The 14007-nt window shown below is 42.7% G+C and overlaps 1 protein-coding gene across 1 annotated transcript in view; it reads right to left on the minus strand.

Annotated features, from left to right (window-relative positions):
- Positions 1 to 14007, minus strand: part of LOC144764019 (uncharacterized) — a 420985-nt gene that overhangs the window by 317992 nt on the left and 88986 nt on the right. The window contains exon 2 of the mRNA XM_078650149.1: positions 5282 to 5356. The gene's annotated coding sequence lies outside the window, so the exon portion shown is untranslated. The remainder of the gene's footprint in view (positions 1 to 5281; positions 5357 to 14007) is intronic.

The raw sequence follows: 14007 nt of genomic DNA on the forward strand, positions 1-14007 counted from the left end.
AGGGTATAGGTAGTATAGATATAGAGAATTGGCATATATTAATTGTGAGGAAGATGGGTACTTGAGTAATATTGATTAGGAAGAAGGGTCGTTGCACAGCCTATCCATTTTGTCTTGGAACGTTAATGGATAAAAAAGAATATTGGTACAGGAAAACTTTAAAAATATTCTTAGGAAAACCGATATTGTCTGTTTACAGGGAACTTGGCTGTGCGACGAAACCCCTGTTATCAAAGGCTTCACTCATCATGTAAAACCTGCATGGAAGAACATGGTAGGTAGGCCATCAGGTGGTCAGATGACTTTGGTCTCAACGAGGATAGCTAGAGATATAGAACCACTCGAACTCAAGTGTATCTGGGCATTAGGTAGCAGAGCGCGGATTTTAAATAATATGTTAGGGGGCGAAAGTGTATGCATTATAAATGTGTACATACAGAAAGGAAAAATAAAGGAGTATAAGGCGGACCTGGAACGCTTAAGAAAGGACCTGGAGGGGTTAATTGACAGCTACCCGAGAGATGTGTTCTTGATACTGGGTGATTTTAACCATAGATTAAACCCCCAAAAAACTGACTCTTGGCAGAGTGATCTGCTAAGAGTATACAATATAGAGTCTGCTATGTTCCCTAGTTGCAACATCTCAACCCAAGATGTCGAGCTCGGTCAGCTGCTGGGAGCTATGGGCCTGGTCTGTGCTAATGGAAGAAAGGAAGCGGATCGGCCCGCTAGGCGCACCTTTAAAATAGGGCAGCAATACGCATTTATCCAGGCATGGAGCTTCCACTTAATTAATCAGTTTGAAATACTTAGGGTGGAGGGTAGTGACCATTACCCACTGCTGGTAGAATTACAGGTAAACAGCGCCCTGCAGAGACAAAAAGTGTTACAAGTAGAGGTTGATTACCCAAAGCGACTTACTACCCGGATTAGCAAAGAATATATAAAGAAACTGAGTACACTCCAGTTAACAGTTGAATTGGATAACCTGCTGCCAGGAGAGGACATGTCCTGGTATGAGGGTATAATAAGGCAACTGGTTGAATGCCTCAGGATAAAAATCAAACGTGGCAAATACGAGTTAGTAAGTAAAGCGAAATTACACCTTAATAATAAACCCTGGTTTGATGATGATTGCCGGAAAGTAAAGGTCGGCATTAAGCAACAAGAGAGACGTCTTAGAGGTAGATGCAATCAAGTAGCTTCATCAGAACTTAGGAAATTAAAGATAAAATACAAGACAATCATTAGAGATAAAAAAAGATCCTATAAGGATAAATGTTGGGTGAACTTACTCGAAGTAATTGAAGAAAAAAATGTGAAAGGCTTTTGGAAATTAATACAAGAATGTACGGGGAAAGTCGTAGGGACCTTGTAGTGCTCTGTGCCAGGGGAAAAGTGGGTGACCTGTCTTGAGGAAATTTATGGTAAATGGCCAAGAAGGGTGGAAATAATAGCCAATTACTGGCCTGAAATAAAGGATAAAGTAAAAGAGCATTTCTCCCCTGGCCAGATTAGGAGCATAATAACTAGGCTAAATTTAACACGAGCTGCCGGCCCAGATAACTTAGCAGCAGTCATTATAAAAACAAACCCAGAATGGTGGGCCAAGTTCGTTTCGAATATGTTCCGGGGGATATTAAAAACCGGAATTATCCCAGATAGTTGGAAAGGGGCCATAGTCATACCAATACATAAAAAAGGTGAAGTAAATTCCCCTAAAAACTATTGTCTGATAAATCTCCTGGACATTGGTGAAAAGGTATTTTCCAAAGTAATTTTAGGCTTGCTAAAGGATTGGGCTGATGAAAAACAGATTGTACCCCCAGAACAGGGTGGGTTTAAAGAAGGACATTCAATGGTGGACGACTGCTTTGCTCTCTGGTCCATTGCATGGAAGTCGATAGATCAGAGTGGTAACTTATTCTGCTGTTTTGTGGACTTCCGTGCGGCGTTCGACCTCGTGGGCAGGGAGCAGCTGTGGTCAACCCTGGTAGGGTATGAAAAACATGGTGATTTGTTAGCCCTGATCCAAGCATTACATACTGAAAACTAGGCTCAGATATTCTTGGATGAGGAGGGAGGACTATCGGAGAGGATCCAAAATGGAAATGGCTTGAGGCAGGGGTGCGTACTTGCCCCTTTACTCTTCTCCCTGTCCTTAGCTGAGCTGCCTTTAAAATTAATAGAGGTTAGCGGGGCTAGTCCAAAAATGGGAGGAAAACATATATCTTGCTTATTATATGCAGATGACCTGGTGATTATGGACCAGGCGGAGATAGGCCTCCAGAGAAAATTGAACAGGTTTAAAGAATACTGCCTAAGTAAAAAATTAGTAGTGAAAATGGAGAAGACTAAAATGTTATGTTTTGGGAGGAGAAAGATAAAGTTCTCATGGCACAGATTTGTTTGAGAGGGTAACAGAATATAGATATCTGGGAATGTGGTTTACGAATACCCTGAAATGGTTTACCCAGTTGAAAGCTTTAAATATGAGGGCATTGGCCTCTGTGAAGGGCCTAAAAAGATTTAATAGTGTTTATGGAGAAATGTCGAACAGGCCGGTCATAAAGGCCCACCAAGCAATGGTCCCTCCACAATTTCTGTATGGGGCAGAGATACTTTATTTAAGTGGTAAGAACGCTTGGGATAAAGAGGAAGAAAATGTCCTAAAAAGCTTGTTCTTGCTGCCTAAGTCATCAATGGTACAGGCAAGAAGACTTGAGCTGGGTATTACCTCCTGGGTCATAACAGCCTGTATGGCCCTAATACCCTTTTGGCAACACTTAGGGTCAGCGGAGTCCCTCAAAATTTCCCAATGGTGTAACGGTGAAATTGCTATTAGCGAGCTGCCCTGGGCGAAAGAGACTAGAGCATCAATAAGTGAGGTATATGGGGTGCTCGGTCTGAGGGTATGCTCGCAGCAAGTTCATGTGATAATAGACAAGAAAGAACTAAGGTCATTGGGATCTGATATGTCTCGTATAATCGATCTGGAATACCTCTCGCGGAACACTTCAGTGGCCCATATGACCCTGGCTTGGAAAAATGATCAGCATTTTCCTTATGTAGACCGGTTACCTAGCTACCGTTTAAGGCGGGAAGTGTTAAAAATGCGAATTGGGATAAATCCATGCTATGCGAATAACGGGGTTCGAAATTTCATGTTAGATAGCAATGGTAAATGTACTTGTATGTTAGCTACCCCCTGTGATATCTTACACATTTTATTAGATTATATGAAGATTTTAGACATACGAAAGGACATTTTATGTCCGATTTTTTTAAAATAGAGGATCAAGAATAGGATGCAGGCTGTTGACCTTTTGATGGGAATGGTGAACTTAGAGATAGCCTGCGCTATGGGGAAATTTATGAGTAAAGTTAAAGTGTTCCTCAAGTGCTCAGAGTAAGCATTGTATATGGTTCCCCTAGGATAAAACAAGATTGTGCTATCAAAGGATAATAGTATTGCTCGTTGTAAAAGAAGGATTTGATGTACATGTATGAATGACTTGATTTTAATAATTTTAATAATTTTAGGATAATATTATACTCTTATTTTAAAGGAAAGGTGTTATTTCATGTGTGTAGATATGGGCTATAGTTTTCTCATGATACTGCCATGTTTATGTTTTAATCGTATGATAAGATGTAATTGTACACTTTTATGGTTGTAACAAACCAAATAAAGTTTTGTTTGACTGTTTGACTGACTGTATAGGGAGTACATGAAACTGCCAAAAGTTATAACGAGTTTGCAGAACTATAACTGGTGAATTTCTGTGGTTTTTTGGGTTTGAAGCATACGTTTTTTGTGTTGTTCCAATACCTATTTACAGCTTCACATTACCCTTAGCTTTCTCAGTGAACTTATTTTCATAGTTTTTTTATTGATTTTTTAGATGTTAGTTTTTACCTTAAGGTGTTTAAAGGTAAGAGGGGCCCCTTACTAACCCCGTGGGACTAGGGCACTTACACAGTGAAATGTAGAACATCCCAGAGGGTAAACTTCAAAAGCACACTAGGTGCTAAGCATCAATATACCTCCACTTTCACTCAAAACAACCAACTCACTTATCATACATCCCAGTAGAATGTGCCATATATGTTAGAAAGATTACCATAAAAGTATTTCATATGCAAATACAAGTACCCAACACGTCAAGTCTGTTGTCAAAAGTTAAAAACAAAAGGGGGGGAGAGGGCATCATACAATGCACATAAATCAGCAAGATAAAAAATATCGCACATAGAGAGTTATACAAACAGACTAATATATTCAGTCTTTAACCAGTGACACCTCTACAATAGTACACTTGTTCTCACACTGAGGGATAAACTCCTTTATGGGCAATATTCCCACAGTGTTGAGTTCGTAGATTGTGTCAGTTCATAGAGCGTCAACGCATTTCGATGGTTCTTAAAAATGTTTCCATCTTTTTCAAGACCATATCATAAACCTCTCTATTTGATGTGAAAATGATTTGCAAGCCAACACCTAAAAAACATAAACACTGTTGAAACTAATCTTGACAAAGTTAAAAACAGTACTCTATTACATATAATGTATAGTAGGTAACTAAGATTCGGTTTCCACAGTATCTTTTTGTGCGTTTCTCAAGGTATTACTCCAAGTCGCTATTTGCATCTACCTACTAATGACCTAAATGCAATACATCATATATAAAACTCCCAGTAATCATGGCCTGGGTTTCCTACAGATCTTGTCTCATTATCACATAATTGGAAAAAGCTACCTTAATGCAGCACCTAACTATTAGGCAAGGACAAAATGTATATGACACTGGCATAATTTGCATATATTCTCGAATTTTGTGTTATGCTCAACCATTATGACACTTTGGTAAAAATGCGCCTTTCTCGGGAAAGAAATCATTGCAATTGGTGCAAATGTTCACAGAGATTACACAGGAGCAGCAAAACAGAAATCAAATGACAACATGCAATTGAAAGTAAATATATATTTCAGAATGTCAAACTTTACTATCAAATGGCTGAGGAAGATAGTGTTCATTTACAGAAAATATGCTTCCATTTTAGCTTCTGGAATACTTTCATAACTATGAGAAAATCATAAGTGAAAACAGTTTTCTCTCAAACATGTTTCATCAATTATTTACAACATGAAATCACTTATAAAATGCTATAGTTCCTAACATTAGTATGAGCCCACAAACAAACAATTTATATTGTGGCTTAAATATGTTGTCACACTTTACCTGTGTTACTTCTTGTGATGCTCAAAAACAGACTTTACCTGCAATGCATTTCAATGTGGACCTTGTCCCTGAGAACTTTAATGGCTGCCACAGCATGTTTTCCATGCTACTGCCTGTCAATCAAAGGGAGGGTGTTATAATTTAAGTAAGGCAAACTTACTGACTTGTTAGATTGTCAAATAATTGATTAGTAAACAAGTTTCTCAAATTTAGATGTGTTTTCCAGATGTGTCCTCCAATCAAAGACATTTTTTTATCAATCCACTAGTCACTGTACTCATGAGCTGTACTGGCAAATGATGCTACCAGCAAACGAGAAACAAGTTATAGTTTCTTTAGGGCTCGAGTTATTGGTGAAATTCAGTGGTTTTGCTAATTTAACTAGGAAAAACTTTCTGTCCCAGGTTTCATCTGCAGCACCTCATTGCCTGCAGCTGCTGATAAGGGAAGGTGCCCAACATCATGTTACCTGCGATGCATCTCCCCGTGGTGTGAGATGTATCTTACTTCTGGCCAGTACCCTTGACCATAGTGCCTTAGTGAGACTCACTGTCCCAAAGTCCATCTTCAGCACCTCATTGCCCACAGTTGCTGACTGGGGGAGGCACCCAACATCGCCCTAAAAGCACTGCCTGTCCCCCTTGTTTTTTTTAAACTTTTATTTTTGGGTTTTGGTTTTCAAACAGTATATCATCTTTGTACATTAGAGAGGCATAGACCGGCATGACCTTGTATAGCATCAGATATCAATCAATACCTTCCACAGGGTTGTAATATAAAGGAAAACCACAAAGTATAGGAGTAGTCAAAATAGCAATATCTTGTACATCATGGTTTTTAACCAGACCCCATCATTGATATTATCCCATATTTCAGAGTAATTTGCCACTTCTATCATTGCAAGGCCATCGAGCAGGGGAGATGTAGTGTTTATACAGGTAATGTTAACTCCGCCTTTGTTGTACATACATCCATTTGTTTATCCCACCCTTCTGTAGTTCATCTGCAGGATATTCCTCGTCCCTCCACCCCTAGATGAAGGGGACCTCACTTACATTTTGCCTTTAGCTGTCTATGTTTCTGCTTCTTCATTGGTGTCATTATGAAGGAAGAGGGGTCCCAGACAGCCAGACACTTATTCATACGTTGATTATATTATTCAAAAAGGAAAATTTCAACATATAAGTCAGTGGTTACGTTGAATTTATTTCACAATGTAACCCAAAGAATCAATGAATGGTTCAAGCAAATAGTGAAAAGTTCATTTGCAATTCATAAGCATTTGTGTGCCCACATAAAGGAGGGGGTAGGAAGTGAGGTGAGGGATGAAAGTGAAAATAGTGACAAAACACATCAATACTCAATTATACATCATTGAATAAAGGTTCTTTAACATATATATATATAGACCGGTCTCCTAATTTCGGAGCCACGTACAAAGGAGCGTATCACAATCCAAAGTCAGAATAGACAGTATCTCCTATATAGGGCTGTATGAATCATATATAACCAAAGGAGTACATATCAAGAAAAAACGTCTACGTTTCGACCCTGAGCGGTAGGTTGAATAGCCCTTACAAGCGGGTCTTCATCAGGACATTGGAGAGGTGGGCAGACCTCCTAGGGTGAAAATAAAATAAAAATGCTGCTTAGTAGGGTAGTGATTCCCCGAATACCTCTGCGTGTGTGGTCCGCAGGGCAATACATTAAAAATACAGTGATATTGGGAGGACTATCATATTTACAAGAGCTATTCCCTTAGGAAGTGGAGGTGCGGAGCAGTGGCCTACACCATAGGTCGTTACCACCGCCAGGTATTCTAAACGAAAAAATGGGCGAACCCCAGGATTTAATACCAGGCATTACACGACAAAATCAATCAAGGCATATTGTGCTACAAAGAGCGGGGGGGGGGATCGTACCTTCAGTCCCTTGTAAATCGTCACGTGCGATGTCGAGCAGGGTTAATTTGCATCACTAGAGAAAATAAGTACACAAACTAAGTAAGAGACCGGTGGCCTCAGTTGGCATTCACAAAGATTAGTGCAAATGGCATTAAGTTCTGAAATGTCCAAGGTGGAGGCGTTAGTTTACCTTGTCAATATAAATTACAGGCGTGGTCTCTAGGAAGTCAATTGCGAAGGACTCGTGTACCCAAAATTATTCTGCGTTGCTGGAAAAAATAAATAAGAGCGTGGCCTCAGTGGGCATTCCCACAGACTGGAAGAAATCCAAATTACATTTAATAATGAAGAGCCCAGGTTAGAGGGGTTCGTTTACCTGGTCGGTCAAAACACTGGCGTGGTCTCGAGGCACTCACTGCAGACGACTCGCGTAACCAGGAAGTGGCTGCGAGGGGGCGTGGTTACGTTTATAACGTCGAGTGCAGACACAGTGACCGGACTGTGTAGTTGCTAGGCAATGAAGGACGCTTAGGAAAAATTTTTCGCGATGACTCGGTCGAAAAGTATTTAATTAACCCAGTGCTGCTTACGAGCAAAAAGACTTGAAAAAGAATGAACAAATTAATAAAAATAGTTAAAAGAGCCCGGGCTAGCAGGAAGCTTCTAAAATGGGGGGCGCTCGTCAGATAGTATACATGAACTTATCCCAGACACGGGGCTTCTCACATATAGTTGCACATTATTACATTGGTGTGTCTGTACCTGCCCCACGGCGGTAAAAAACACTCCGCATTCATGTGTACATATGATACCATATTGGAAAGAGCATATGATACTGTTCAGGAGAAATTACTCGGTCGCTCTCAGAGTGTATACAAACGGGAGCTGATACCATATGATTACATCTTATTACAATTACAAAAGGGTGCCTGAGTATCCCCGCTATGTATGCTGAAGGCACAGAACACAATTATGCAAGGATATGTACAATTCAGGGAAAGATGAATGAAAACATGCAAGATGCGTGCATGTACCTACCACGCAGGGTGGTAAAATGCAATTGCGATTAGATAAATACATATGAGGGGCATTGTTCAAGGGGTGTTAACAGGCTACTCATAGGATCGCTAGTTGCGCGAAACTGCTATCAGATTCGTTCAGGCCATTCCGTACTGAATCAAAAATGTGCATCCATTTTAGTTCTCTCAGGTTTAGTATTGGAGCAATATTACCACCCCTAGGTCCCAATTTCACCTGTTCCAAGATAACCCATCTCAGGCTTTCCGGAACGTGATTGTTTTTGAGACAGTGTTCCACAAGGGGAGCCCCTTCCACCGCACATCGTATTCTACTGCAATGTTGCAAGAAGCGCGATTTCATGCGCTGTTGTGTTTGGCCCACATATATCAAGTTGCATGGACAAAGGATGCAGTATATTACATCCTCCGTGTTGCAATTCGTGTGTGATTTGAGTTTCACACGATGGTGTTTGAAGGTGAACTCCTTGGTTTGGATAGTTGATGGGCACGCCTTGCAATTGCCACACTTGAAATGTCCCAAGATTGGAGGAAGGTTCCAGAGGGACGTGATGGTCGGGTTGGGGGTGGTACCCAACAGTGAACATACCACATGGTCACGTATATTCTTGCCTTTCCTGAAGGAGTGTAGAGGTAGATCTTGGCACCCCAGGTCATTCGATATCATTGGCCAATGACTGTTGACCACTTTTTTAATCTCATTGCTCTTCGTGGAAAAAGTTGTAACGCAAATGAGTTTTTGATCATTGTTATTCGCACGGTCATTGGATTGGAGTAGCACCTCTCGTGGGTTAAACCATGCTCTCTTGCGAGCCTTTTTAGTAAGTCTTTTTCTTCATTGGTGTCAGCAGGGGATTTTAAGATCTGGGCAGCCAGGTAGACCTTCAGGGGATACCAAATATCTCTAGGGCGGGAAGTTACATGGAGCAGTTTAGCATAGGTGTCTAATTCTAATTTTTCCTGACAGTAGGTAAGGTTGGAAAGCCAATCCTTAAATTTAGGAGCCCTGCCCCATCTGCAGGCAATGCGGCGTTTCGCCATTAATAAAGCAAGTGATATGAATCGGTGGTAGGGTCTCGCCACCAGTGCAGTGTAGCCCAGGAGTGCAACCAAGGGATCAGGCTCCATTGAGAAGGCCGTCATCTTTGTCAGGGTCTCAAGTACCTGTGTCCAGTTATCATGCGCCCCTGGACAATCCCAGGCCAAATGAAGAAAATCTGCTCCTGTAGAGCTACATCTGTCACAGCAGTCTGAGTCCTTCAGTTTAAATGAATACAATTTGACAGGGGTACAGTAAAGTTGGTTTATACATTTGAAATGTATTATACAAAGTCTACTACTGGCCGAAAATTGCTTCGTTTGTAAGCAGCAATAATCCCATTGTTCATCTGTGATCTCTAATCTTAGAGATTCCATCGCATGCGAGAGGGGTAAAGGGGAGCGTCTCGCTAACCTTGGATGGCATATTAAAGTCTAGAGACCACATGTCCCGATGAGGCAGCTTGTAATATCATGTGCAGTGGAGCCAGCGTGGGGAGTTCTTAAGGGAAATCTGGGGAAATGCATGGGATCCCCTGCCTGAGCCTCAAATACAGGAAGGTATCTAAGGGGGATGGTGGCTCCTCTACAAACATTTGTTCCTGTGTTTTGAACTCCCCATTGTGGTATAGGTCTCCCCAGGTTGTAATGTTGAGTCGTGTAAGTAGATTACGGAAACTCCTCTCTTGTAATAATGGTAGAAGTGGGTGCTATACCAGGGGGAGGAGAGGTGAGTGGAGCACCGCTCCTCCGCACACCATCAGGATAAGGTGCAAGGCTGCAACTGCACCCATGAGAGTTGTGGGTGTTTTGTCTCTAGGTAGTGATATAGCATAGATCATTCCCTCTAGAGGGACAGGGACAGCCAGCCAATGTTCTGCTGCAACTTGCGGCATATATGTAGGGGGTGGAACCAATAGTACGCATATTGTGCTTGTGGGCACGTGTGATATAATTCGAAATCTGGGACGTCAAAGCCCCCCGCTGAGTAGGGCCGTATAAGAACATTCCATCGTAAGCACGGCTGTTTACCCCCACACCAGACAGATCATCTCCGTTCTCAGTCCTTTAAAAAAATGTCTGCCTGGGTGATAAGGGATGTAAAGGAATAGATATAGTAGTTGCTGAAGTACCACCATCTTAATCAGGGAGACACGTCTTGCCATGGACAGAGGGAGTACTATCCATCTGGTCACTTTGTCAGTAATACAATCAAGAGCAGTGCCATATTTAAGTTGTATTAACTCCTTGCGATCCCTGGAAATGCGTATCCCCAAGTATTTCAAATCCGAGTTGCACCACTTCAGAGGAAAATCCAAGGGAAATTGCTCGGCTGCAGTTGTAAGTGGGAACATTTCCGATTTACCCCAGTTAATCTATATCCATGACAGTTTGCCAAATGTTATGAATTCTCGCAGTAGTGGGTTTAGGTTAGATTGGGGGTCTCGGACATACATGGTGACATCATCCGCATAGAGAGATATCCGTATTTGGCGCAGGTTACATCTCAACGCCTTGTGCTGGTGTTGTTGACAAAGCTTTGAAGCTAGTGGCTCAATTGCAAGCGCAAAGAGGAGTGGGGATAGGGCGCATCCCTGTCTGGTACACCTTGTTAAAGAGAACGGCTTGGATACATGGCCGTTGATCATTACCTTGTCGGACGGGGAGTTGTACAGCAGGCTGATCCACAATTGGAACACTAGAGGGAAGCCCATACATTGTAGGATTCCTGCTAAATAGTCCCATTCAAGCAAATTGAACGCCTTGGTGGCATCTAAAAAGACCGCCGCCAGGGCCAAATCAGGAGCTACATTGTGTAGTCTGGAAAAAAGTGTGCGCAGATTATGTGTAGTTGCACGTCTCGGGATGAATCCTGACTGATCAGGAAGGACTAGTTGTTCGATAAGCAGACTCAGGCAATTAGCAAAGAACTTAGCTAGGATTTTGGCATCACAATTTATAAGGGGTAATGGTCTATATGAATCACAAGAGGCCGGTGATTTTCCTGGTTTGAGGAATTAAATTATGAGTGCTTCTCTCATGGAGGGGGGGAGTTTACCCTGATCCAATGCGCCCTCATAGACCTCCTGGAGAATGGGAGTGAGTTGATCAATGTACGCTTTGTAAAAATCTATGGGAAGCTCATCCAGCCCAGGCGATTTCCCGGATCGCATTTGCATAATAGCTTCCCTAATCTCATCTAGTTCAAATGGTGCACTCAGAAATTCCCTCTGTGTATCTCCTAGCCAACCTAACACCACATACAAAAGTTAATCGTCAAGATCTAGCGTGTCCTTTCTCCTAGATGTGTATAAAGCAGAATAGTGGGCCCAAAATATGTTAAGAATGTCCGCTGTGTCTCTGTATACTACTTCCTCAGGCCTTCAACGTCCAGCATGTAATATGAGAATCTAGGTGTGCTTATAGTCTCCACCAATGCCCTACCTAGTCTCTCTCTCTCCCCGTATCGTCTAGCCACTCAGTACATTCCCCTAAATTTTGTCTCCCTGTCTGCTGTGTCCGTATATTCAGAGATTTTATCCCGGAGTTCCCCCTGTGTGACGCCATCAATGCCCCTTGAGAACTTGTTATCCTTGTCTCTCAGTTCCCTCTCTAATGTCTGTAGTGTCCGGCGAATGTCCCATAGAGTGCCATTGCTCTTTGATATGCAGAACCCCCGTATTGTGACATTGAACCCCTCCATTCAGTCTCTACACGCCTTTATTCCTCTGGAAGAAACCTGTGATTTCTTGCCCCAGCTCGTCCCGAAATACCTCCTCTCGCAGCATAAGGGGTGACAGCCCACTCCCAGTGGGGATATCTCCATCATTACCGGGGAGTGATCAGAGAAAGTACAGGCCATTTGTGTTACTGAGATCAGTGCCGCTATCAGGCCTTTGGATATGAGGCAATATCCAGTCGGGCCCAGGATGCAGAGTGTGCCATGAAGTGTGTACCCTCTGCAGTTTGAGGGTGTAGGTGTCGCCACGCATCCAGCAGCTCCCCATCCTCCATGATGCAATATTTTCTGTGATTTCGTATAGTGGTGTGGTGCGGGATTAGATCTATCTCTACCAGGGTTTAGAGCCACATTGAAGTCTCCACCCCATATTATGTGAGTGGAGCCAATTTCGAGCATCTTCCCCCACAGTTCAATAAAGATCTCTGGGGCATCAATGTTAGGGCCATAGCAGCATGCTAAAGTGACAGATTTGGGTCCCATCCTACTCCACACCAAACAATAGTGGCCCTGCCTATCACTAAGCGAACTTGCCACCACAAAGGGGGTATCTTTTTATGAGTATGGCCGTTCCCTTAGAGTATGATGAGGAGGACAAAAGAATTTGATTATCCGCCCATTTCGATGCAAAGTAGTGTGTATGATGGGGATTAGGATGGGTTTCTTGGAGCATCACAATTTGTAACTAATGGCGATATGACAAAATCCTACAGCGCTTTCTGGGGTCTTCCAGCCCTCTTGTATTCCAGGTGAGGACGTTTAGTCCTTGTGGGAATATTGGGTTAGCCATTCAATCATATAAGTAGATAATAATCTTCACATTGAGTGTCCGATCCCGTCCTGTCCAACGTGTCTTACCTTATGTGCAGTGTCAACCCCCATTAACATTCCCTTCCCTCCCTCCCCCCACTGGAGCATCCCAAACATGCCAGCAAATTCAATCCCTCCCAACAACCAAACAACAACAAGTACCCTACGAAGAGTACTCCGCAGTAAAAGCTAAGGGGGGGTACACCCTTTGGAGTGATCTGCCAAGGGCGAGCACAATTCCTCCTTGCCCTTAAAGAGGTAGAACTTTGGAACAAGGAAGTCTCCCAAGAGCGAGGGTGCTCAGTACTCAATGTAGCTTGCCCTTGTACCATTTAAGCCCGGTAGGTCTCATCAGGCGCTAAGATCTGTCCGTGCATTGTATCTTGTGTCAACGGTATCTGGAGTTGCGTTCATCAGCTATTCAGTATCATCAGCACTATTGTTAGGAGATCTGTCCAGCTGGGAGGAGTTATTGTTCTGCCATTTTAGCCTTTTTAAAAAGTCATTCACCTGTTGATGGTTGGTGAAAAACAATTGCTTGCTCTGATGTGTAATTCATAACTTTGCAGGATAAAGGAGTGCACAGTCTATTTGGGTTTGCCTCAGCTTCTGTTTGGCAGAATTGAATTTTCGTCTTTCTTCCTGAATTGTGCTTGTGAAGTCCAGATATATTGTGAATGCATTGCCCTCATACATCAGCTGGCGCTTCTCTTGTGCCATTTTGAGAACGGCATCTCGGTCCTGGTAGTCTAAGAGGCACGCTATTGTATGGCGTGGCAGACCTCCTAGTGGTGGCCGAAGTCCGAGAGTGGGATGCGCCCTTTTCACTATAAATTGTGAGGATAAGAATGTAGAACAATCATATCTGTCAGTAAGATCTCAATGTATTCCTCCATCCGTCCCGTGTTCATGCTCTCTGGAATACCTAGGACGTGTATATTATCTCTGAGACTGCGCGCCTCCAAATCCTCATTCTTGGCAGCTATTACCTTGAGCATTTTGTCCATCTGCGCAATATGGGTCTGCATATTAGAGGTACAGCCTTCCACATCCGAGATGCAACGCTCTGTTTCCTTGATGCGTTCATCATACCCTTCCAGCTTGTGCACAATAGTGTCCATGCGATTAGTCATGGTATCCATTTTGTCTGCAGTGGTTGTGAGGCTCTAATGTACCTCCTTTAACAGGGATTTCATATCCTCTTCTGTTGCCCCTGGCACCGCATCTTCTCCACT

The sequence above is a fragment of the Lissotriton helveticus genome, chromosome 6 (assembly GCF_964261635.1).
Source record: "Lissotriton helveticus chromosome 6, aLisHel1.1, whole genome shotgun sequence".
NCBI classification, from domain to species: domain Eukaryota; kingdom Metazoa; phylum Chordata; class Amphibia; order Caudata; family Salamandridae; genus Lissotriton; species Lissotriton helveticus.